We start from the raw sequence: 24,657 nt of genomic DNA, 5'->3' as shown, positions 1-24,657 counted from the left end.
TATTAAAGTATTATTTGAAAATTAAATAGTAAAAGGGAGATAGTGGTCTATTTTTTGCTACTGTTGAAGTGCATAAATTGAGAATAAGTTGACAGTCTGAAGGTATTGTTCATTATCAAGGAAAGATTGTTGTTTTTTTGCAGGAGCTCAGGAAGGGAGGGAGTTGCATGTATGAGGGAGAAATCATCAGCATATTGGATTGTGGTTGCATGCTGAGTGTCTGTAGAGAGTTTGTTTGCAAAAATGATGAAAAGGAGTAGACCAAGGCTTGAACATTGAGGTACACCCACGGAGACAGATAATACAGTTGAAAATTCATTCTGCCACTAGCTGCTTGTTGACAGTCAGTTAGATAAATGGCAGACCAGGAAAGGGCAGATTGGGAAAGGTTTAAGGGCCCTAGCTCATTGATAAGTTTTTGGTGTGAAACTATATCAAAGGCCTTAGGCATGTCAAGAAAGATGGATGAGGCAAATAGGTCATTGTTTCTGTGCTGGTTGACTGAGCTAATAAAATTAACTAAAGTTGTTGTTGTACTATGTTTTGGTCGAAAACCATGTTGGGATGTGGACAAGAGGTTGTTTTTTAGGAGGTGGTCAAGTAGTTGTGAGTTCATAGGTTCATAGGTTCATACAAGGCTATCTGCCCTGGGGCAATTATAAGCCTAGCCCGATTCTGTATGGCTTACGCCACCCCTTGATTTGAGTATACTGTGCCCTTTTTAAGGTTTAGTTTACTGTGCCTCTGTCTAATAGTGACACGGAAGTAATCCCTGGGACAAACCTACGATCCCCCATCCACTTATCGAGATTCTTCTTGAAGAGATTCAGTGAGGTGCTCTGCCTCACATGAACTGGAATTCTGTTCCAGAGCGAAGGGAGCCTCTGGGTTATGAACCTGTCCCTCCAGCAAGTTCTATTTATTTCTGTGCTGAGGTTCAAGTCCCTTGTGACTCTAAGGGATTTAGATTTACTGAGGTGGAGCATGTCCATTAATTCTGGATTTGACATAGCTTTGTATGTCAGGCATAGATCGCCTCAAGTAGGCGGTATGCAACTGAGTAGAGCTGGAGTTTTTAACCGAGCAGCATATGGCATCTGTTTGAGACCCTTGATCCCCTTGGTGAGATACTTTAGGGGTCTTTCTAATTGCTGCAGGTGTCGGGTAAGGTACATCCCAAAGGGCATTGTATTCTATGATGGGCCTGATGAGGATGAATAAAGGCATGATTACCTCTCTTGATCTAGATGTGAAACCCTTCATGATGAGGTGGGCTATGTAGAAGGTCTTTCTAACCACTTTGGCAATGTGGTTTTCAAAGGAGAGATTGCTATCAACTTGGGTCCCCAGGTCCCTAATAACTTTCTCTGTACTTAATGGGTTTCGCCTATGTGGTAATTTGTGGGCACATTGTTTTGCCAAAGGGTATGATTATACATTTTTGGCATTTAGCTTTAAACCATGGTGCTGGCACCAGTTATCTGTCTCTGTGAGACCTTTTTGAAGGATGTTTGTGTCAGCTGGAGAGTTGATTATGGCCCAGTTTGCAGTCGTCTGTGAACTTGGTGAGCCATAGTCCTCCACGTTGCCTGTACCTCGGAAAAGTATATACCGAACAAGAGTGGTCCCAGGACAGAACCCTGTGGGATGCCACTTGTGACCGGTTTCGAGTCTGACATGGCTCCAGCAACTCTCACTCTGTGGGTTCTGTCTTTGAGCCAGTTTGCGACCCATCTTGTGACATAGGGGTTTATATTTAAGCTGGATAGCTTATCTATGATGCCCGAGTGGGATATTGTGTCAAATGCCTTTGCAAGGTCCCGATAGGCTGTGTGGACTACCTTCCCTTCATCTATGGCTTTAGTTACTGTTTCAAAGAAGTCAACCAGGTTCAAAAGGCAGGATCTGCCCTTGGCAAAGCCGAACTGGGTAGGATCTAGTGTCTGTAGGTCCACAATGTCTTTGTTTATGAGCTCCATTATGATCCTCTCCATAGCCTTACAGACTAAGCTAGTCAGGCTTATGGGGCGATAGTTTCCAGGGTCCGTAGAGGCTCCACCTTTGTGGAGTGGAACCACTGTTGCTGTATGCCATTCTGTGGGCACATATCCTGTAGTGAGGCTGAGATTGTATAGCTGTTTTATTTGAGGGATTAGTTCCTCTTGTAGTTCATGTAGGATGCAACCTGGGACGCCATCTGGTCCCATGGAAGCAGGTTTTTATTGCTTTGGTGAGGGCAGCCTTCACCTGAGCATGTGAGATGTTTGGGAGGCAGCCCTCTGCCGAGATAGATACTTGCTCTTTTGGGGGGTGGAGTTTGCACTGAACCTGTCTGACAGGATATTGGCGATGTCTGTGGGTTCAGTGTATTTTTTGTCGTTTAGAATCAACTCAGAACAAGTCTGGGAGTTGCATCCCAGGTTTCTAACATAACTGAAAAAAGCCTTGTGATTGTCTTTGGTGTCCTGTGCAATTTTTCTCTCGAAGCTGGCCTTGGAGGATTTTATGAGGGATTGTAATTTTTTGCTAGTACTGATCAGAGATGCCTTCCCTATTAGGGATTTTGCTCTATCATGTAGTAGCTTCCTTCTGTTGTACAGTTTATTTATGGCAGGGGTCCACCAGACTGGACGCCTGCCTTTGGATGATTGGGTCTTGGTTTTGTTTGGGATAGCATGATCCATGCATTCCTGAAGATGTCCGTAGAATGCACTTATATAGGATTCTGCAGTTTGGGCTGTAGTTTCCACTGGCCCTGGGGCCTTGAAGGATTCTACTTCGGTTTTGAGAAGTGAGAAGTTCGCTTTTGAGAAGTTTTTCACTGTGGTTTTCTGGGCTGGGGATGGGGTCGGGATGTGGACATCCAGTGAAATTAATTTATGGTCTGATCTTACCAATGAGGGATATACTTCTGGTGTGGAGCATAGAGTCCCCATGTTGGTAATGATCAGGTCTAGTATGTTGTCCCCTCTTGTGGGAGTGGTGACTAGTTGTTCCATAGCATTTGAGTTTATAATTTCCAGGAATCTTTGGGCTAAGGTGCTGGGGCTTGAGTAGTGCTTCCAGTCAATGTTTGGGTAGTTGAAGTCGCCCAATATAATGGTGTTTGGAGAGATCTTCATGTTCTCCAATGTTTTCAGGAAAGCTGAATGGGATTCCTGACTTTGAGAGGGTGGTCTGTAGGATGCTATAAACTGAAAAGCAGTCTTGCCCACTGTTAGTTGCACATGGATGGTCTCCGATACTTCGTGCAAAGCCACTAACCTGGAGGTGTGGATATCCTTGATAAATATGAAAACTCCCCCTCCTTTTGTGGTTCGGTCTGGGTTTTGGGGCCAAAAAGCATGATATGAGGTATAGCCTGGTAGTGCTGGGGTGCTCTCTGGAGTCTTGAACCAGGTTTTTGTCACTGCACAGATATCGATGTTCTCCATACTGAGGAGAGCTTCGAGTGCATTCATCTTGAGGTTAAGACTTCTGGCGTTTAGCAGCATTACCCTTAGTTTCTTGTTCCTTGTGCTGTCTATGGGGGTGGGTTTGACTTTTGAGCCTTGCCTAAAAAGGCACTATGGGGTGGCAAGAGCCTTTGCCAATATCCAGCCAGTGGTGACAGGTGCAAGCCGTCCCTAGCGAAGCAACGTGGCTTGTCGAGCATGTCATCCCAAGCTGACAGACACTGGATCCCTTTTGAGTGACACCAAAATTTTAGCCAATTGTTAAAATCGATCATTTTGTCTTTGTACTGTGGCATCATTCTAGGTGAGGGTAAGATGCTGCTCAAGGTCAGGGTCATACCAGCCTGGGTTACATGATCAGAGAGCTCCTCTATGTCTCTTTTCATGTAGTCCAGGGAGGTACGTCTCAGGTCATTCACACCAGCATGTACAATGACTGAGTCATATTTGTATTTGCTTTGGAGTGACCTGAGTGCTTACGTTATGTGTCGGATCCTAGCACCTGACAGGCAGCTCACTATGACCTTCTCTTTATTCAGCCTGGTGAGCGGGACGTCAGTGTGTCTGACAATAGAGTCACCTATAACAAGAGTATCAGGTGTGTTATTCAGCCTTAAGGGCTGTGGCTGCTTGGCACACTGACTTTGTGGGTTATGTGTTGTGTGCGTTTTGTTTTGAGGTAGCATTTGCTTGGATGTCTGCTTTGGAGGTCTCTGCTGCTTAGGTAGATTTTTATTTAGAGCCTCCGAGTATGTTTTTGTGTATTTATGTGTTTGGTTCACTGATGTGGGACTATGTGATACTGGAATTGTGTTGTGTGAGGTTACCTTCTCCTCCTGGCTGGTTACACCAGTTTTGAGATGAGAGAGCTCAGCCTCCAGTTTGGCTAAATAGTTGCATCTCTCACATATATTTGAACCTGTTTGGAGGAGGAGAGGGCTGTCCGTATACATGAGACAGTTGTAACATTGCCTCAAAATTCCCAGATTCACCAGCTGGACTGGAGAGGAAACCATTGACTGACCTTTGGGCATGCTAGAGTAATAGGGAAACTGAATTTAAGATGGACCAATAGAGGACAGGGTAATCGTAGAGAGTATAAGAGTAAGTAGTGCTTATGGTTTAATAGTGCTAACTTGTAGGATTACTTAATTGGACCAGTGAAGGGCCTTAGAATGAGAATATGGTGTTTAAATTGAGAGATAGAGCAGTTCTAAGGGAAAAAGTGAAGAGCAGACTTTGTGGAGCCAGGAATAGTTTAAACCCAATTAGGCAGCGCTGCCCGCTGTTGCGCTATGCTCAAAAACACGCAGAACCACGCAAAAGATGGCTTTAAGAGAGGAAGATGAAGGAGTTTTGGAATTGACCCAGAATGGCCAATAAAACTACAGTTTCAAGTCAGTAACCACTCCCACAGGGGCAGGCAGGCTGCTCAATGTTTTTCACTGCCACTGATCAACAGAGAGACTTTCCTTTAGCCCAAGCAAAAAATGGTCTCACAGAAACTTACAAACAGTTCAAGAACAGCAAGCCTATAACTGAACTTTTTTAAATCTCAGAAAAGTCACAAGCAAAGATAACAAGTTATGCTGAAGACCTGTTGTACCAAACCAGATAAATACGAAAAATGAAGTACAGGTCACTGCTGAAATCTTCTTTGTTGAATCTCCTTTATTAAAAGTAAGCGCTTTCGGAATAATCCTTCATCAGACATAATTCAAAGTAAAAAAAGCAGCCATATTTAAAACACAGATCATCCAATCACTTACTCCTAAAAGCCCGCCTTTTTTGTAAAGCAGGTTTAATTGGTAAAACATCATTAAGACCAGGTGGTCTATGTGCTCTTAAATCTACTATCCACTTAGATTCAGCTAATGCTGTTCTATGCTGAATGCCCCCCCCCCTCTCATTGATAGCAATATTTACAATGCATCTGAACTTAAAAGTGTGTGTGGGATTAATCTCTATATGTCTGTATAAAGCATTACTAATTTGACATGTTCTAATATTACTAATATGCTGTAAAATCCGAACCTTCAGCATGTTATTTGTCATACCTACATAAAAACTTTCACATTGTTCACAATTGGCCATATACACTAAGTGTTTTGTCCTGCATGTAGCCCTCCCTTTAAATATAAAAGTTTGTGTCTTATCGGGGTGTTTGTATTCGGTGTCACTATTAAAATATTGACAGGCCTTGCAGTTGCCACAGGGATATGTGCCTACTCTAATATCTATTGTAGGTCTCCTATTCAAATATGTCTCCTTACATAACAGGTCCTTAAGATTGTTGTTTCTCCTATAATTAAACGTGGGACGTTCTGCCACTACGTCCTTAAGACTAATATCACTTCTTAGTATATTCCAATTATTCTGAACTATATTACATATGTCTTTAATATTACTACCATCAAAAAGTATTCTAGGTTGTTCCTTCCTGCTACTACATAATCCTGTATCTATTTGTCTGCCACTAACAGGGCCTTGCATCCATGGCCTATTCTTCGTCTTCCTATGTAATATGTTGTTGCTAACCGCCTTACTAACCATATTCCTCTCATAGCCCCTATCCAAAAAATGTCCACTCAGCCTTTTTTACTTTGAATTATGTCTGATGAAGGATTATTCCGAAAGCGCTTACTTTTAATAAAGGAGATTCAACAAAGAAGATTTCAGCAGTGACCTGTACTTCATTTTTCGTAAATCTCAGAAAAGTGAGTTTACATATTTTTCCAGTATCTTTGCTATGGGTCAGAGAATAGCAAATGGCCTGTACTTAGTGAATTCAGTGGAGGTGCCGCCATTGTGTAGGGGGATTATGTAAGAGACTTTATAGAGTTTAGGGATGTATTTTTCTATTATAGTCCAGTTGATTAGGATTGATATGGGATAGGAGATGATGTCTGCAGCTAGTTTCAGAAATTCATTTGGAAATTCCTCACCAGCGAGTAAAGAAGGTTTAAGTTTGGATAAGTGTTGTTTTATTGTAGAAGTTTGCATTGGAATAATGGAGAAGGAATTGAGGTTAGTTTCCTAATCTATAGGAATAGATATGAGGTATTAGTGTCATTCTTAATAAGTGACAGTATGGTTGATAAAGTGCGTGTTAAATTGTGAGGCTGTAGTATCAATGGAGTTAGTTGTGGATGCAGCTGGGGTAGTAGAATGGCTGAGTTTTAGCAATTGGTTAATGGGTCTCCAGCATTTCTGGGTGTTATTTTGGCACTTTTCTTGTATTGCTGTATAGTATTGTTTTTTTTTGTCTTGTTTTATTTTTTTTTTGGCTTGATTTTGTAATTGGCAGTAGGTGTGAAGGGAAGTTTAATTTTTGGTCCCCTGGTATAGGTGCCATTCTCTGTATCTCTGTCTGAGGATAATTTTTGTTTCTGTAGTGAGCCATGGTATGGGTTTAGATTTTACATTTATCCTCCTAAGGGGTGCTAGTTTGTTTAGGATAGTATGGAATGATGTTTTATTGAAGTACTGAACTAGATGGAGGTGTTTTAGTGCGGACCACTCACATTGACGTAAGAAAGTTTTGAAGGCCTCAGGAGAGAAGTTTCTTTTTTTTGTGGATATGTTTGTCAAGGGTGTTTTTGGAGGGTATGTGCAGTGTCTTAGTAGGTAGGTGGCAGGTGATCTGGAGGAAAGCCTGACTGGTAAAAAGGGAGATTGATTGTTTTTTGCTGTGCTTGTCATATCTAGTAGGAGTTTGTATTAGCTGACTAAAACCATGGAGGTATTTAAATTTTGAGGTGTTTTCAGAGGAGCATATAACCTAATCTATATTAAAATCCCCAATTATTACAGTTTCCTGACTGAAAGGCAATGCACGCCAGTAAAGGAAGACCTCAATTACAGCTGTTTTGTTGCCTGGGGGAATATAAATGGCTATTATAATGATCTGTTTATTAGGATTTATAAGAAGGGGGGAGATGAGTATTTCTAAATTAGCTAGGTCAGGGGGATTGTTATCAAGTATTTCAAGTTTGAGATTGTCCTTGTATAATATTGCAATACCACCACCGCATTTATGGGTCCTATCTAGTCTGTGAATACTATAGCCGTGCACAAGGATTTCATTATCTCAAATGTGGGGCTTTAGCCAAGTTTCTGTTAGTATTGCTATATCTGGGGAATAATGGGATAGGGTTGTATGAAATTCATGAATTTTGAACGGTAGGCTTCTTAGGTTCAGGTTTAATATTAGTAGATTACAGTTTCTATGATGGAGATTATTAGTGTTTGGAAAGGGTGGTGCAGTCAGGGGATTAGGTGTTTTGGATTGAGGGCCTGGGTTGGGGTGTATGTCGCTGCATAATTTAATATGATTTGCATTGACTGGGAATAGATATGAGAGTTTGATAAGTAGTCTAGTATATTTTTGGAGTGCACTTAGACTAGCCTTTGAGTGAAAATATTTGAATGAAAAAGTTCCATAATGGAGTTGTTAAACAGTTGGGGATATAGGATAATATTGCATAATGGGGTATTCTGGTGGGTGCTGGCTGGGTTGGTGGGAGAGTGGATAATTGTGATATGGAGATAATGGTATAATGTTGAAAGGTAGGTAGTTATCAATAAGCTAATGAGTGTTGTGAGTTGGAGTTACATCATGTTAGTATTTATTCTAATATTTTGGAGGTAGTTTTGAGGTGGCATTTCAGGGCAGTTGTGTGTAGTTTAGAGGAAGGGTGTGAGTAATTCTTGTAATAATTTGAGGTACTAAAGTATGTGATTAAGTAATTACTGTTGGCTTTACTTGCAGTGGTTGGCTGTGGTTAGAACGGGTGTGTTGCTGAGTGAGTAAAAGTACATGGATAGTGGGAGTGTGTGGAATTTGGGGTAGGAAAGTGGAGTTAGCCCAAGTGGAATGGGGGTGAATGGAGTGGGTTAAGCCACTCAGGAGGCTTGCAAGATACCAGACAATAGCAGTAAGACTTTCTTTTGGTTGAATGCATTTTATACTGCTACAGTCTTTTTTTAATTATGAAAAATAGAGGGCTGACTTAGAAATAATTACAATGGATAGCTGAAATAGCAGAGACTATAGGGGATTTGTATGGTCTAATAATTTGGAGTACTACTCTATATGAGTAAAATTGGCCTTATTACAAGGTTAGCATTATAAATGGGGTAAGGGGCACAATCATTCCAGCTGACCCAGGCAATGTGCTCTTTAAGACCGAAAAATACAGTCAGGAGTGTTTGTTTAACTTCAATAGTAAAATATGCAACCTACACAATGGTTGTTTTTAATATCTTTGTAGCCGAAGTAAAGTTCAGGGTCTTTGGCTTTATCAGTGTATTTAACAGGCACTTGTGGTTATGGCTGTGCAGGGTAATTATTTATTCTCACTTAATTGCAGGGTAGATTATATAAGAGAAGGTTGTGTTAGATGAGCACAGGGACACCGTGGGTAAAGGAAGCAAGGATGAGATTTGAAAAAAAATCTAGCTTTCAAATGAAATATTATTTTTAAGTAGCTGTTCTCTCTAAAAACAACAGTGCTTCAAATTCTATAAGGCCATATAAAGAAAAATAGCAGAGAGGCTGCATCTAAAGATCTGCTGAAGTAAACAACAGTATGTCATTCTCATGTATCAAGTTCATGCGCACTATAAATATACAATTCCAAATGCACCAGGAATGTGTCATTCACACCTGTTTGTTAGACTGCATAGCTGGGAGGCAGAGGTATAAATAATATGACTTTCAACATGGAAAAACTAATGACTGTACAGCGTAGCAATGCAGTGGACACGGCTCTTCCTTCCTTGTGTGACTTTAGCAGAAAACGCATTTCTAGATAAGAGGCAAGTGTGCCACATTAAGGAATCAGAAACTCCTTATCAAGATTAAGTAGGCAGACTCACTGTGAAGTATGCACAGAACATGTATTGTGTGGATCTTACCCCCACTGGATAGCATAGATTACCTACCACACTCAAAAGTATGACCACAGCATTCTGTGTCCTGGCCAAAGAAGCATTTCAGTGACCTGTGAGTGACATTGAAGACATTGTCCAGAAATGTGATATATATATATATATATATATATATATATATATATATATATATATATATATATATATATATATATCCTGGGTACTGCATATATCCATGTGCAATCTGCTATACAAATTTTTTATAATGCCCAACAATGTCACATTACCATACAGGTATTCTGTAAAACTGCACATGTACTGATCATGTAAGGTACTAAATTTAATGTTCCTCCATAACCACATATGAACAGAATTAGTATGACTATAAGCTGCCATTTCATGAGCAATGCAGAAAGCTCCATCATGTATTATTTTATATACTTTAAACCACTCTGTAAGTCCTTGTTATACTCAATAAAAAAGCTGTGTGTGACCATTATTCACTCTTTGATCATGTCAGTGAACAGTATTTTTGTCTGTCAGAAGAGCATCGAGTATGCTACAATGTACACCGAACTATAGCACTCATCACAATCAATGCATTAAAGGCGTTGTTCAGAAGTGTGCTGTTGATCAGACATCACCATATTTGTTGCAACACAATACATTTTTGTCACACAATTTGTAAACCAATGTTTTCAATATAATCATAACAAAGAGAAGGTTGAAATGATGGAGACATGTAATATTCAGAAATGAGCACTCAATAACCTTTTCAATGGGAGTGGTAAGCACTAGGTAACCCATCTACCACAAGAGGAGTGGTTTCTAGCTCCCTTGCAACTTTCTGCTTTAAAAGCCCATGTTTACATGGGTTTGCTTGCCATGCAGCACCACTAAGCTAGGGTAAAGTATTACTGGTGCCAGAAAGTCTGCTCTTCAATTTTTCCCTTAGATCTTCTCTCTTGCATTTAACTAGCTTATTCACCAAGCACTTCATCTGGCTTCTTGTAGCAGTTATTGTAGCACACATAAGTCCTAATAGCACTAAACGTCTTATAATGACACATATCTAGTACTTAATAATGACCATCCCTCCAGGCATGACTAAAGGTCAGTTCCCTGTGCTTTCTCCTATTAATGTGGTGAACTTGGGCATTCTGAGGCAATGTAGCAACTGGAAGACATGCACTCTTCAGCCAAGACCAGAGTAGCTGGTCAAGAGGAGAAGACCAACACCTGCACCACACCATATGGAACACGTAGCCCTCCAGAACACCCACCATCACAGCTCTCACATAAAAACACAAACCACACACTCACCTTTACAGAGGTTCTCAATAGAAATCTACATAAACAGCAAAGACCTTCAAATCAAAAACACACTCGGCCACCACAACACAGCACAAATCACAAGATTCATAGCTCACCTACACAGTTTGCTCCTCAACCTAAGCCCCTAAGGCAAAACAGCTTGCCCAATACACTAATCATATGTAAATCAATAGTGAGGCACACTAATACCCCACTCACTAGGTTGAATAAGGTGAAGGTAACAGTCAGCTGTCTGTCAGGTGTCAGGATCTGACACATAACACATGCACTCAGGTCACTCCACAACAAGTACAAGTATGACTCTGTCATTGTCCATGTGTGTGTGAATGACCTGAGATGCACCTCCCTGGACTACATGAAAAGAGACATGGAGGAGCTCTCAGATTATGTGGCCCAGGCAGGTATGATACTAGCCCTGAGCAGCATCCTACCATTGCCCAGAATGATACCGCAGTACAAGCAGAAAATGATTGACCAACAATTGGCTAAGTTTCAGGTGTCATTCTAAGGGAACCAGTATCAGTCTGCTTGGGATAACATGACTGACAGACCTTCATGCTTTGCCATGGAAGGCCTGCATCTGTCACCTCTAAGTTTCTGGATACTAGCTAAGACTCTTACCACCCCTTTAGTGCCTTTTTCAGGTGGTGTTCCAAAGACCAAATTACCACTGTAACAGATATAAATAAATGCAATCTGAGGGTCATGCTGCTCAATGCTAGAAGTCTAAATCTTAAGATGCACTCATTCGAAGCACTACTCAAAATGGAGAACATTGACATTTGTGCTGTAACAGAGACCCGGTTTAAAGCAGCAGAAAGCACCCCTGCACTACCAGGCTATAACTCATTCCACACCTTTCGGCCCCAGAACATGGACCAAAGTTCCAAAGGCAGTTGCGTCTCCATATTCATAAAGGATATGCACATCTCCAGACAAGTAGCCCAGCTTAATGCATCGGAGATACTTCAGGTACAACTAACAATGCATAAGATGGGGATTCAGGTCGTAGCCTGCTATCCCCAACCATGTGGCCTAATTATCAGTGTGCTTGGAAGAAAACATGAGACATTTTTGAAATGTTAAATGCTGTGGTCTGGGATTGTAATATTAAAGAAGTGTCTAAATTGTTATACCTCACTACCGGCTAAAAATATTTGTACTATTAAGTATGTCTGTGGTCTGTCATTGAAATATTAAGAATTGTGTCTTCATTGTTTTAGCTCACTATCAGTGAATAAGATTTATAGTATTAAGTACATTTTTTTCTTACCTGCTATCTGTTAGCTTAACTTCTTGTTTGCTGTTGTATAATATTTAAACCAGAAAGTAGCTGTTGTTCAATTGATTGAAGATTGTGTCTAACAGTTTGCACTGCATCAAGTAACTCATAGAAATAAGCTAAAATGCTTGTTGCACTATTCTAATCTCCATAAATATTTTCCTTCTCTTCCTAGGAACTTTCAAGCTGTTTCACCCTAACTAGCCCATCTGATATGAAAGGCTTGCAACATTAGAGACTGCTCGTGATTTAACAGAAAATGCCAGACGTTTAACTCTGTTTTTGTTAAAAACAGTAAAAGGAGACAATGTTAATATTCTTTTCACTATTAACCTATGATTGTGTAGGGATCAAATAGTGTAGTGTTCCACTCAGGGGTCCACATCACTGGCAACATCCCACTTGGCTACCTCAGTTATTCCTCCAGTCTAACAATTAAGTGAGAAATATTGCAAGGAAACCTGTAACATACTCAAACAAAACTACCTTGCATTTTACTCTCCTGCCTTGATGAGTCAAACAGATTGGCTCTGCAATCTCGTGGTCTGGTAATTCACCATCAGCTCACTCGCTCTCCTACCCTGCCTCCATTTCCCAACCACCCCCACTACTCCTACTTTTATTTCTAACCCCTAATCACCTGACCACACCCTGCTATAATCAACTATCTCATATCTTTTTCTCTAACCACACCCCCTATCTTAACTCTCTCCCTTGGCACATACATAGTAACTGCTGGCCATGCCCTTACACTTGCCTCCATACTTAAACCACAATTCCACTAATTTCCAACTACCACTCCCACAGAATTGCAGTTCATCTTAGGACTTCTATTCTTTACCCTCACACTCCTATCCAACATCACATCCATTCATACTAACATTTCACTAGAAAATATAATGTTCCATACAACACATACATCCACAAAAAAAAACCCACACATAAACAGAGGCACTGGAAGCTGCTGAAAACTGGGGGGTGACTGGGGCACTTAGTGATCTAAAAAGGGCAATTTTTTAAAACTATTTACTAATACAACACAGGTTCACTTGGAGAACATTTTAAGTTTAGCCAATTTCCATTTTGGTGCTTGAGTTAACATTTCCTGATTGGTCTTACCTATTTCATGGCTGATAATTGTATATTAGCCCTAGTGAGAATAAATATGATCACACTATAGATAATTTGAGGGAACCCATGCAAGGGATGCAGCATTTTGGAACTGCCTCTATCCATTAGTGGCACGATGGGCAATCCTGGAGTACATTTTCTATTACCCATCCTTAGATCCAAGTTGCATTTGAATATTGACAGGGATGAGCTTTATTTTACTTGAATGGATATTCTGTTCTAGATATATGTCCATCTCTCCACAACATTCTGTATAGATACCTGGACTGAGTATTTCTGATGCCATTTGACTTGCTGATGTTCAGTAGGTCCATCTGTATCAGGTCGGAGGATCCCTTGTATGCCAGACACATCACCTCTAAACACTCTGTAGGATGCTGAGTATAGTGATAAATCTTTGAGGTGGTCCATGCAAGACATGTTTAGGACTTGTATCCTTTTAGTAAGATATCTCTGTGGGTATTCCAATTGTTGCATGGGTCTGGACAGATACATGCCAAAGTGGGCATTAGACAAAATGATTGACCTAATGAGGGCTTTGTATAGGGGGACAATAACATCTCTAGATCTAGTCACAATCAAGTTGTTTATAAGTTGTGCAATATAGAAAGACTTTCTTATGTCTCTGTGCACATGTTGTTCAAAAGTTAGGTCACTGTACACACAAGTTCCCAAATGACAAACAGCTGGCTCAGTTCTCAGGGGGTATTGTCAATTTGGCAGTTCCCTGGAGTAGATGAATTCTCAAAGGATATGATAATGTATTTCTTGGAGTTTAGTTTCAATTCATGATTCTAGCACTAATTATTGTTTGGGACAAACCTTCCTGCATGATGGTTAAGTCATTTGGGGATTCAATAACTGAGCCTAGCTTGCAGTCATCTCAAACTTAGTCAGCCAAAGCCCTTTGATATTTCCTTTTATTTTTGAGATGTATATGCCAAACAGAAAAAGTCTCAGCACCGAACCCCGGGGGACACCATTGGTGACTGGCCTCTTCCCCTATTTTGATCTCCTGCATCCTGTGAGCAAGCATGCATGACTGCATGTATAAGTACTTTGAGTCATATTAAATTATATTCCTTGTATAATACAACATCACTTGTTAGAATGTGTTTTAAATTTGTAGTTTGGAACAGTCTTCTAGTAAGCAATAAAACAAAATGTATGACCCAATAATGACAAAACTACCCATTTCAGAAAATTTCAACCATAAAAGGCCACTCAAACTTCTGTCAGTACAATCCACCGATATCAGTAAATATGCAAAATCTCTGCAGAAGTAAGTCATCTAAATAATTCCACATTAAAGAGATCTGTAACTAATGAAGAGGTTGCTGCTAGCAAAAACTTTATATTTCATTGTTTCATCTACAAATAAAGTGCCTGTTGCCCTTGAAGAATAAACTGCCTATGCTACATTAAAAATTGATAAGCTATTAATTTTGCAATGGGGAATGGGTTGGTAAATGGTATAATGGTTAAGGTGTTTACTTCATGAGCACAAAATACAGGGTTTGATTCTCACCTATGGGGAAATTGATTAGACTTAAAATAACCTAGAAGGGCATTTAGCCTAGAAATGAGTTTGAACTTACTTATTCTTAGTTTGAACTTACCTATTCTCAAAATGGATGGCAAACTGATAACGGGTTCATAGTTACTAGGTAACGCCTCCAAAGGCGGACATTCATAAGACTGCAGCATCCACTCCCATTATAGTACAACACAGTACAGTATCAGTGATCTATCTACATACTGTGGGAGTAGTACCCACAGCCTTCTGCATCAAAAGCAAGTACACTACCTGTTGTGCTACTAACAATGCAAATGCAAACAACTTAACATAAGTAGCACTAAACTTCTCTTCCCCTGAAGCTCTCAGGTCCTTGTAAAATCCACTTGACGATCAACTAAATCTCTCAACTTTGCAACACAAGAAATCTGGAAAAAGCCAAAATATATTTGGGTGGGGGGCAAAAGACCAAAACCAGGGACATATTTTAAATATTGCTTGTATAATCTTAGAAAGTTTCAAAAATAAAGTGTTTTGTGTTACCATGTGTTTCCAAGAAAGATAGGAAGGCTGAAACTCAAAGAGCTATCATTATTTAATGAATTCAGTTCTCACTGATTTGCCATAAAAACACAAATTTTAAGAGGAGTTGTATTAGTCAAATCTTCTGTGAAAATCTGGACAGTGGAGAGATATGGACTCAACTCCCTAAATCACAAGTGGTGTTATGGGTAGAAAATTCAGGCTCTTGTTTACACACACACACACACACACACACACACACACACACACACACACACACACACACACACACACACACATGAGCAGCATAACTCCTGCAAACAAAAAAAACAAAACTCTCCTTACTAGCATGACTCTTTCTCCAGCAGCAGCACAGCACCAACTGAACAGCAGCAGCATAACTCCTGTAACACAGAGCAATAAGAGAACAAGATCAGCTAGTTTTAGTTAGTTTAACTTCCACATGCAAATCCACGTTAGCGTGGAAACTCCATTATTTTTTCCCAACAGGTCTTGCAGCTGTAAAAGTGGGGGGGGGCTCACCCTTTCCCCCTGGCTCTCTGGTTCTGGCACCCATGCACATAAATTTCACTATCGGAGCTACATTATTTAAAGACAGCTCAAAACTACACATATATAAATTTCACATAACATCTTACACTACACAAATATCAGTTACATCCAACATAGAAATAGCTAACACAATTAAACACATATTGTTTATCACAAAGTGACTTCTCATATCAGGAGACGTACACCCAAACCCAGCACCACTTAATACCCCACTGCCAACCAAACAAAAGTCAGACTTACTAATTCTTAACATCAACACCGGGAGTATATCTAACAAGCTTTCAGACTTGCAAGCATTTATAACCCATTACTCCCCAGACATACTAACCACAGCTCAGACCTGGCTAAAACCTAGCATCCAAAATGAAGAAATCCTCCCACCAGGGTATAATATCTTAAGACAGGACGGAGCAGGCAGGAAGGAAGAAGAGGTTGCCATTCTCTTTAAAAATACACTCAACGTCAAACCTCTACAAACCCCTCTAGCTAAATTTCAAAATGCCGAAACCTTAGGATCAACTCTATATATAAACGACACAAAAAATCAATATTATCTGCTGTTACATTCCCCCAGGTAATAACTCTCCCTCCATTGAAGAAATCTTACAATGGACTTCAGACAATCTCCCACAGGAAACCATCCTACTAGGTGACCTAAATACTGACTGGTTAACCTGTAACTCCAACAACCCCACTAATCATATTAATCTCTTTGGCTTTTCCCACCTCATTCAAGAACCCACTAGAGTAGATAAAAAAAAACATAAACAATCTATCTTAGATTGGACACTAGTCAGTTGCCCCAAGCACAACAACCAGACAGGATGCCTACCAGATGGCCTAAGTGACCATCTCCCCACCTTCCTCCTACGTCAATGCACCAACCTTTCCAACCACATAGTTTTTAGACAAGTCAGAGATGATCACAAACTAAATATATAGGATCTTAACAATATTCGAAGGCAATTTAAATTGGAACCACTATTTACTCTAGGTTTAGACCAAGCCATTGACTACTTTAATAGTGCTCTCACTAATGTCCTTAATATAGTCGCACCCACCAGGAAAATTAGAGTCTAGGCAAACTATGCACCATGGCTAAGAAGGAACACAAGAACCCTACTAAGAGCTAGAGATAAGGCTTGGAAAATCTGGAAGAGGGAAAACACTAGCTTATCCAAACAAAATTATTAGCAGCTAAGAAATCAACACAAGAGGCAAACTAAACTTGATAAACAGAATTAGTTCCTTAGTACTCAAAACAAACATTCAAAAGACCCTCAAAACTTCTGACATGCCATAAATGCCATACTAAAACCAGACAAAACTACCACTCCTGCTCCCGGCTCTACCAATAATACTAAATACATAGCCTCTCAATTTAACCACCACTTCACAGAATCTATCCTATCCTTATCCTCCCAGCTATCCAAAAATAAACATACATATATCCCAGTAAAAAACCCTGATAATATCCCCTCCTTTACTCTCTCACCTGTTCCTTCCTCTACAATTAAAAAACTCTTCCAAAAACCTAAACCCACCACCCTTGCTGCTGACAATTTACCTGCTAACTTCCTAAAAAACCTGCTGAATCCTTATCTTACCCTTTTTCCATCCTTATCAACCACTACATACAAGAAGCCTATATCCCTCAACTATGGAAAATACCATATATTATTCCTCTTCACAAAGGTGGGAACTCTTACGACTTTTCTAACTACCGTCCCATAGGCATCCCATCCCCCTTATCCAAAGTACTCGGGAAATTTATTCACTCCCAAGTTATGAAATTCCTGAACTCACACAATCTCCTCTCCTCCACACAACATGACTTCCGGCAACACCATGGCACAACAACAGCTCTTCTCTCTTTTACTAATCTGGTTAATCAACACAGAAACAACAACAACTTTGCATCTGCAATATTCGTAGACCTATCCAAGGCATTTGACATGATGTCACATACCTTACTACTAGAGTCCATGACCTCCCTATCCTTTGCCCTTTCAACTATTGCCTAGTTTAGAAGCTATCTGTCAGACAGACAACAATCTGCCCAGTGGCAAGGCATATTATCTCCTTTGCTTCCAACCACTAAAGGTGTTCCACAAGGCTCAGTATTAGGCCCACTTCTCTTCCCTATTTTTATTAACAATCTTCATACCTACACCCAGCATGCTACACTTATGCGGTACGTAGATGACTTGATTCTTATCTGCTTTGCACCATCACTCACCACTCTACAACAACTCACTCAGGAATCCTTTACATCTGTGGAATATTGGGTTACTCTGATCCAACTTATCCTAACCCCCAACAAGACTAAAGTGCTACTATTCACACCCAACAAAACTATATCCACCCCTCTACCCTTTTCAATCACTTCCAAAAATGGTACTAACATCTCTCCATCTGACCATATCAAACTCCTTGGCACAGAAATTGACAAAAACCTACTCTTTGATGTCTATGTTTCACAAACTATCAAAATGATCCATAAAAAATGGGAACACTATATAGACACAAGAAATTCCTCTCTGATCAGGTACGGATTACCCTAGCTCAAACTCATCTACTGTTCACGGTAATGTATGCCCCTCTAATCCTTACCCAGATCAGAAAACTGGATCTTGATAGACTTGAGTCATGTTATAATAAAATTGCCAAGTTTGCCAACAACTCCACCTTCAGAACCAAACACTGTCAGGCTCTAAGGGAACTTCAATGGCTAGAACTTCTCCAACTACTCAGTTATCACCAACTAATCATTGTCCACAATATTGTGAAATATCCTGATAGAACCCCACCACTAAGCCACCTTCTCACTCACTACATATCAAACCATCCTCTCCGCTCTTCTGACAAATCACTCCTCTGTATCTCTAGGGCAAACAACTCTGCAAGGAAAGCATTATTCTCTCATAACATAGCTAGAAACTGGAATAACCCCTCCGGCTCTGACTTCTGCCTCTTCCACTACTCAGTTGAAAAATTCACTTAACTCACACCTGATGAACTCCTAGCCATGTCCATGCGTTACATAACCCTCTTTCCATCCACCCCAAACTTCTGCCTACTCCTATTATACCTACATTAATTTGCTACAGTTTCACAAATCTACACTGCTGATTTGAAATTTTATATTTCTCTATGTTTAACTGTGTTATTTGTTTCTGTGTTAATATTCTTTTACTGTTGTATATATGTTTACTAGTATAGTGTGTTTAACTATGTTTACTTACTGTGGATGTTTTCTTCCTGGGCCTCCGCTGTAAATGGACCTGTGTCCTGTCGGACTAACCCGGTAAACAAATGTAAAATAAAATAAATAAATAAATAAAATAAATATATGTCCCAAGACTCTCACTCCAAGTTCCTAAGCATCCTGGAAATTATTAGGGTCCAACCCAACACTCTCATACTGGGTGACTTCAACTACCCCTCCATCAACTGGGAAAACTACTCATGCACCAATACACTTGCCTAATGCTTTCTGGAATTCATTAATTCCAATGCACTGGACCAGCTCATTGTTACCCCCACTAGAGGAAGCAACATCATTGACCTGGTTATTACTAACATGGGCAACCATTGCTCAACAATAGTCAATTCCTCCCTGGTTAGATCCGACCACAAACTAATTACCATGGAAATCCATATCTCACCCACACCACCAGCAAAGGTAACTACTATGAAAAACTTCTCCAAAGCATGACTTCGGGGTCCTAAAAACAGAGGTGGCTAACTTGATGGCACCCATGCAAATGGAAAATAGGTGCATGACTGCCAAATCATACACCAGTGCACTGTGCGAACATGTACATAAATGCATGGAACTAGCCATAGCCACCAAATGAACCAAGACACTCTCCTCCATAAAAAAGAAGCCAATCTGGTGGTCCCCTGCCATTAACAAACTCTACAAGAGAAGGAATAAACTGTTGCAGAAAAAGGTGAAGTCCCAAGACTGGAAAAACTCCCTTATTAGTCTCACCAAAAAGTTGAGATCCCTCATCAAAACCTCTAAAACTAGCTATGAAGGCAGAATTGCAGCAGATACTAAAAACAACCACAAAGTCTTCTACAATTATATCAAGAATCTCCACGGCAATACCCAGATTAGCTCTGAGTTACTGCACAACAGTACCTCCTATACAGATATTGCCAACATACTGGCTGACAGATTCAGTGCCAACTTTACCCCTCCCCCCCAAAGGACCAATCACAATACAGAAAGAATGCCAGGCACCCAGCATTACTGCAGCACAGGTTAAAGCTGCATTGTCCATGGCCAAGAATACAGTTCCATGGGATCCAACAATATCACAGGTTGTGTTCTACATGAACTGCAAAGTGAACTGAAACCACACCTGTGTGCCTTGTTCAATCACAGCCTCACCTCAGGCTTTGTCCCTACAGAATGGCGCACTGCTACAGTCATCCCTCTCTATAAAGGTGGAGCGACTAAAGACCCTGGGAATTATTGCCCCATTAGCCTGACAAGTCTGATATGTAAGGATTTAGGGAATCTCCAAACTCTGGATCCCGCACAATTTGGTTTTGTAAAGGGAAGCTCATGCCTGCTCAACCTGGTTGATTTCTTTGAGTCAGTCACCAGAGCTGTCGATGAGGGCAAGGCAGTTCATACAGCCTACCTCGATCTGGCCAAGGGCTTTGATACCATTCCTCACTCAGGAATTATTGATAGACTTACCAAGCTAGGCATCAACCCTTAAATCACTAGGTGGGTTGCAAATTGGCTCACAGACAGAACCCACAGTGTGGAAATAGCAGACTTCAACTCAGACTACTGACAAGTCACGAGTGTAGTCCCACAGGGATCGGTCCTGGGTACTCTCCTGTTTTGGCATCTACTTCTCAGAAGTCCAGGCTAACACAGAGGTACTCTGACAGACCAAGTCTGCCAATGATTGCAAGCTGGGAGCCATTATTAACTCCCCAAGTGATGCAGACATCCTAAAGAAAGGCCTCACTGAGACCAATGACTGGTGTCGAAACCATGGCCTTAAGCTTAATGCCAAAAAATGCATCTTCATTCTCTTTGGGAAAAACTCAGTTCATACTAATTACCACACTGATGGTAGTCCACTGAACACTGAAGGCATTATAAGAGATCTGGGGACACAGGTTGACAGCAACCTCTCCTGCGACCACCACATTGCCACTGTGGTCAGAAAGTCCTTCTATGTGGCACATCTCATTACCAAGGGTTTTGCATCCAGGAAGAAAGAGGTCATCATCTCTCTCTACTCTTCCCTCATTAGGCCAGTCATTGAGTGTAATGCCCCATTTGGCATGTACTTCACTAAACACCTGCAACAGCTGGAAAGGCCATAAAAGTACCTCATGAATAGGATCCTAGGCCTTAAACACATTCCCTACATGGACAGACTCAAAAAACTCCAGCTTGTCTCTGTCTCATATCATCTATTAAGAGGCAATCTGTGCATGACTTACAAAGCCATGTCTGACCCAACCCTGTTAGAAATGTTACACCTAAAGAAATCCCAATCCCTCCACACCACATGCTCCAGGGACCTCAACCTCATTACCACAATCAACAGAACATGCTGGAGGGACAGCTTCATAACCCAGAGACTGCCCATGCTATGGAATAGACTTCCCATACATGTCAAGCAGAGCACCTCACTGGCCCTTTTCAAGATAAATTTTGATGAGTGGTTGGAAATAGAAGTTCACCCCAGGGATCGCTCCAGTGGCTCTACTTGATAGAGGCACCAGGAATTAATGGAGTCATGATGCCAGGGCACTTCTATGGGCTAGGCTTGTAAAGGCTCCTGGGCCGTTGACCTAGTACAGACCTATGAACCTGTGACAGAGGGATAATAAGAACCTGACTCCAGAGGTAAGAAATGCTGCCTTATTTGTTGGAGGGAGAGATGGTTTATATGCATTTGGAGTAAAGTAACATATGGCACAAGGCATATACATTTATGATAAAAATATCCAGTATAGACGTATCATTTAAAAGAGTGCATTGCACTTGCTTTGAACAGGCAAGTTTTAAGTGGTAAGTGGATGAAACTAGTTATATAAATTAACATTGACTGTCTTTGTGGGTAAAAAGTATGAACTCCTCTTTAGCGATCAGTAGAAAATCAATATACTGAATGTTTCAGTGATGGTTCTGTGATCAGAAATGTGTTACCATTTACTGAGAGAAAGTGTGTGAGAGAAAAAGATTATGTCATTGTTTTTTTTTCTAACAATGACAGAGTTAGTCTGAATCTGATTATTTTTAAGAGCTGTAAATGGCTCCATACATTTTAAAACCTTAGCAATGTACATTTATCTACTTTAGTACCATAGACTCTTTTTTTATCTAGCTTCTCTTTAACTGGCCTCCTCTTTAACCTGCCATCAAACTTCTGCCATAGCCCCAGCAAAAGACAACACTGGTGCCTTATGGTTATGCAGCTAAAATAATATGGAGCTTGAATGTTGTTTGCTTACATTTTATATAGAAGTCGGGTTTCAGTTTCATTTGAGAATTCAGGTTTTATTTATCAACAAACGGTTTATAGTTCAAATATTGTAACATGATTTGTGAGGGCTGGAAAACAGGTTACAAATTAATTGCAATACTAGTAAAACCATGCATGCATATAGTTGCCAGTGACCATTTTGAACTTTTAACCACTTCGACCAGTAAAATCAGAAGCCATAAGTTACAGTGCTACAGTGTCTAGCATGTGTGCTGTAAAATAAAATATTTTACACCATATGATGTTAATTTTCCAAAGTATGCCATAAAATCTCACAAGCAGGATATTTTTGATAATGTATTGACAAAACTATAGGTAGCAATGCAAACATTCCACAGATTTGGTTTTGCAAGCTGCATTTAATGGTGATGGTTGCACATGAAAGAGAAGGAACAATTCCTGCTCTTGTTCACCACTGTTTTTCACCATTCATAAACAAACTGTGCATATGAGTCTCACAGAAATTAAAACAGATCAATTAAGATTAATTTCTTGTGAACTGACAGTGGAGCTGGGAACTACACCCTCGATTTAAAGAGTAAAATAAACCATTTCAATATTTTACTGGAATAGCTCACCCAGACCCTGGCACAAATTGCTGTGAGGGAAAGGGTAGCTTGTTTTTGCTTTCTTCTATTTTGTATCGCTTCATTGCCTTCTTTTGCTTAGTGTATTGTGATTTATTTTCTTTACACTGTGCATTATTTGTATTCTACTTCTAATTGCACATTTAATCTAGGAAAGAGACCACAACTGTATCTGTTGAGAGTCACACAGAAATAAAGTTTTCCTCACCCTCCAGTACTGGAGTTGCAGTGTTTTTAAACTCAACTGTCTTTCTAGTTGCCCACCCATTATGTTAATTTAACCACATATCTCCTTCCCTCTCCCCTTTCAATTGCTATTGTGAGTAAGCACACAATTATCATTTTTGTGTAATCACTCCCGTTCAGCTATTTAAATTTATTGGCCAGCTCACTGTATTCCATAGAGCCAGAATTCAAAGTACCCACTCCTTCCAGCCTTTCTTGCTCTTTTAATATTAGTGGATCTCCAATTAGATAGGTAAAGCATAAGTTAACCCCTCTTTCATATGTCACTGTTTGGTGCACACTGCAGCACTTAGGATATTAACCCACTTTTTGCAACATCTACTCCAAGTCCACAAATTAATGAGGAGCCTTCATTCTGCCTCTCAGTAGTCATCTAGGGATTTGTGCTTCTGTTTTGCTCCTGGTGAGGGAAGAAGCATAGGGACATTATTTCTTGGAGACTGCTGATCACCTAAAAGCCTAAAAAGTGCTTAATTGGAATTTGTGCTTATAATTTGCTCCTTGTGAGAGAATGAGTAGAATGCACTGATTCCTGTCTGTTTCTGATTTGGCAGTGATTGTCTATGTTTAACTTTCAAGGAGCTGGAGTGGATACCACTGGATGTGTTCCCCCACAAGAGCTGACAGCATCTATTGGGAACTTGTCAGCACTGATTGAAGTGCTGACAGCACAGATTTTTGGTTTGGGAAGGAACTTATCGGCTGTTCCTACTACCTTTGGGCAAAATAATTGCACAACACAAGGTTCGAATGCATCTCAAACTACTTCCATCCCTTTAGGGCAGGGAAACCCTATTTCCTCATCACCACGAGCGAGCGGCTCTTCCATTTGCTACAACCCTGCAGGACATAGGGACAACAATGTCAGCGGCAATGCAATGGAGACGGCTACCACTTGTTCATTTTCTGAGTGCTTTAGGAATGGTATTCAGTGCAGTTTTTGGAGTGGAAAACAGCAGGCAAGTTTGAGAAACCTTTGATGAACAACTTAAAGGGTTTGAAAGAGAGGTGACTAAGCTGTGGACACTTCAAATGGAAAACTGCTGCCTCAGGGAATGTGTTCACATACAACAAATACCAAAAGGACTTAGAACCTGGAAATTTCCAACAGGTACTGTTTATGGGTCTGATTTATATAATGAATTACTTGCTGTATTCAACAGGCATGGATGTGAGCTACTTGAAGTGCTCATCAGATACAATGACAAGAAAATGTATGGTTTAAAAACTAGAATTGATGTTTTGAATGAAGCATTGCATAATGACTTGTTGTTTCAAACTAAAGTGAATGAGTACAATGCTGTGTTGGTTAATGTGGACAAAGTTATGATTGTGTTAACAAACAAACAGGGAAAAAAAAACTGGAGCAAGATAAACCAGAATATGAGGAGGGTAGAGCATACCCATTACCTAACAGTAATATCATAAGAAGGCATGATAGAGAAGAGGATAATTACACTATGGGGGAACCTGGTTTGGGTGAAGAAAACACAAACAAGGTAATAGAACAAACAGTCCCATTAGATGTTCCTTTGAGGAGGTCGGAGTGCCTCCAAAACTGGCAACAGAACTACTACAATCAGGAGAG

This window comes from Protopterus annectens, chromosome 2.part1 (assembly GCF_019279795.1).
Source record: "Protopterus annectens isolate FY-2018-M chromosome 2.part1, PAN1.0, whole genome shotgun sequence".
NCBI classification, from domain to species: Eukaryota; Metazoa; Chordata; order Ceratodontiformes; family Protopteridae; genus Protopterus; species Protopterus annectens.
This window is presented reverse-complemented; position numbering follows the sequence as displayed.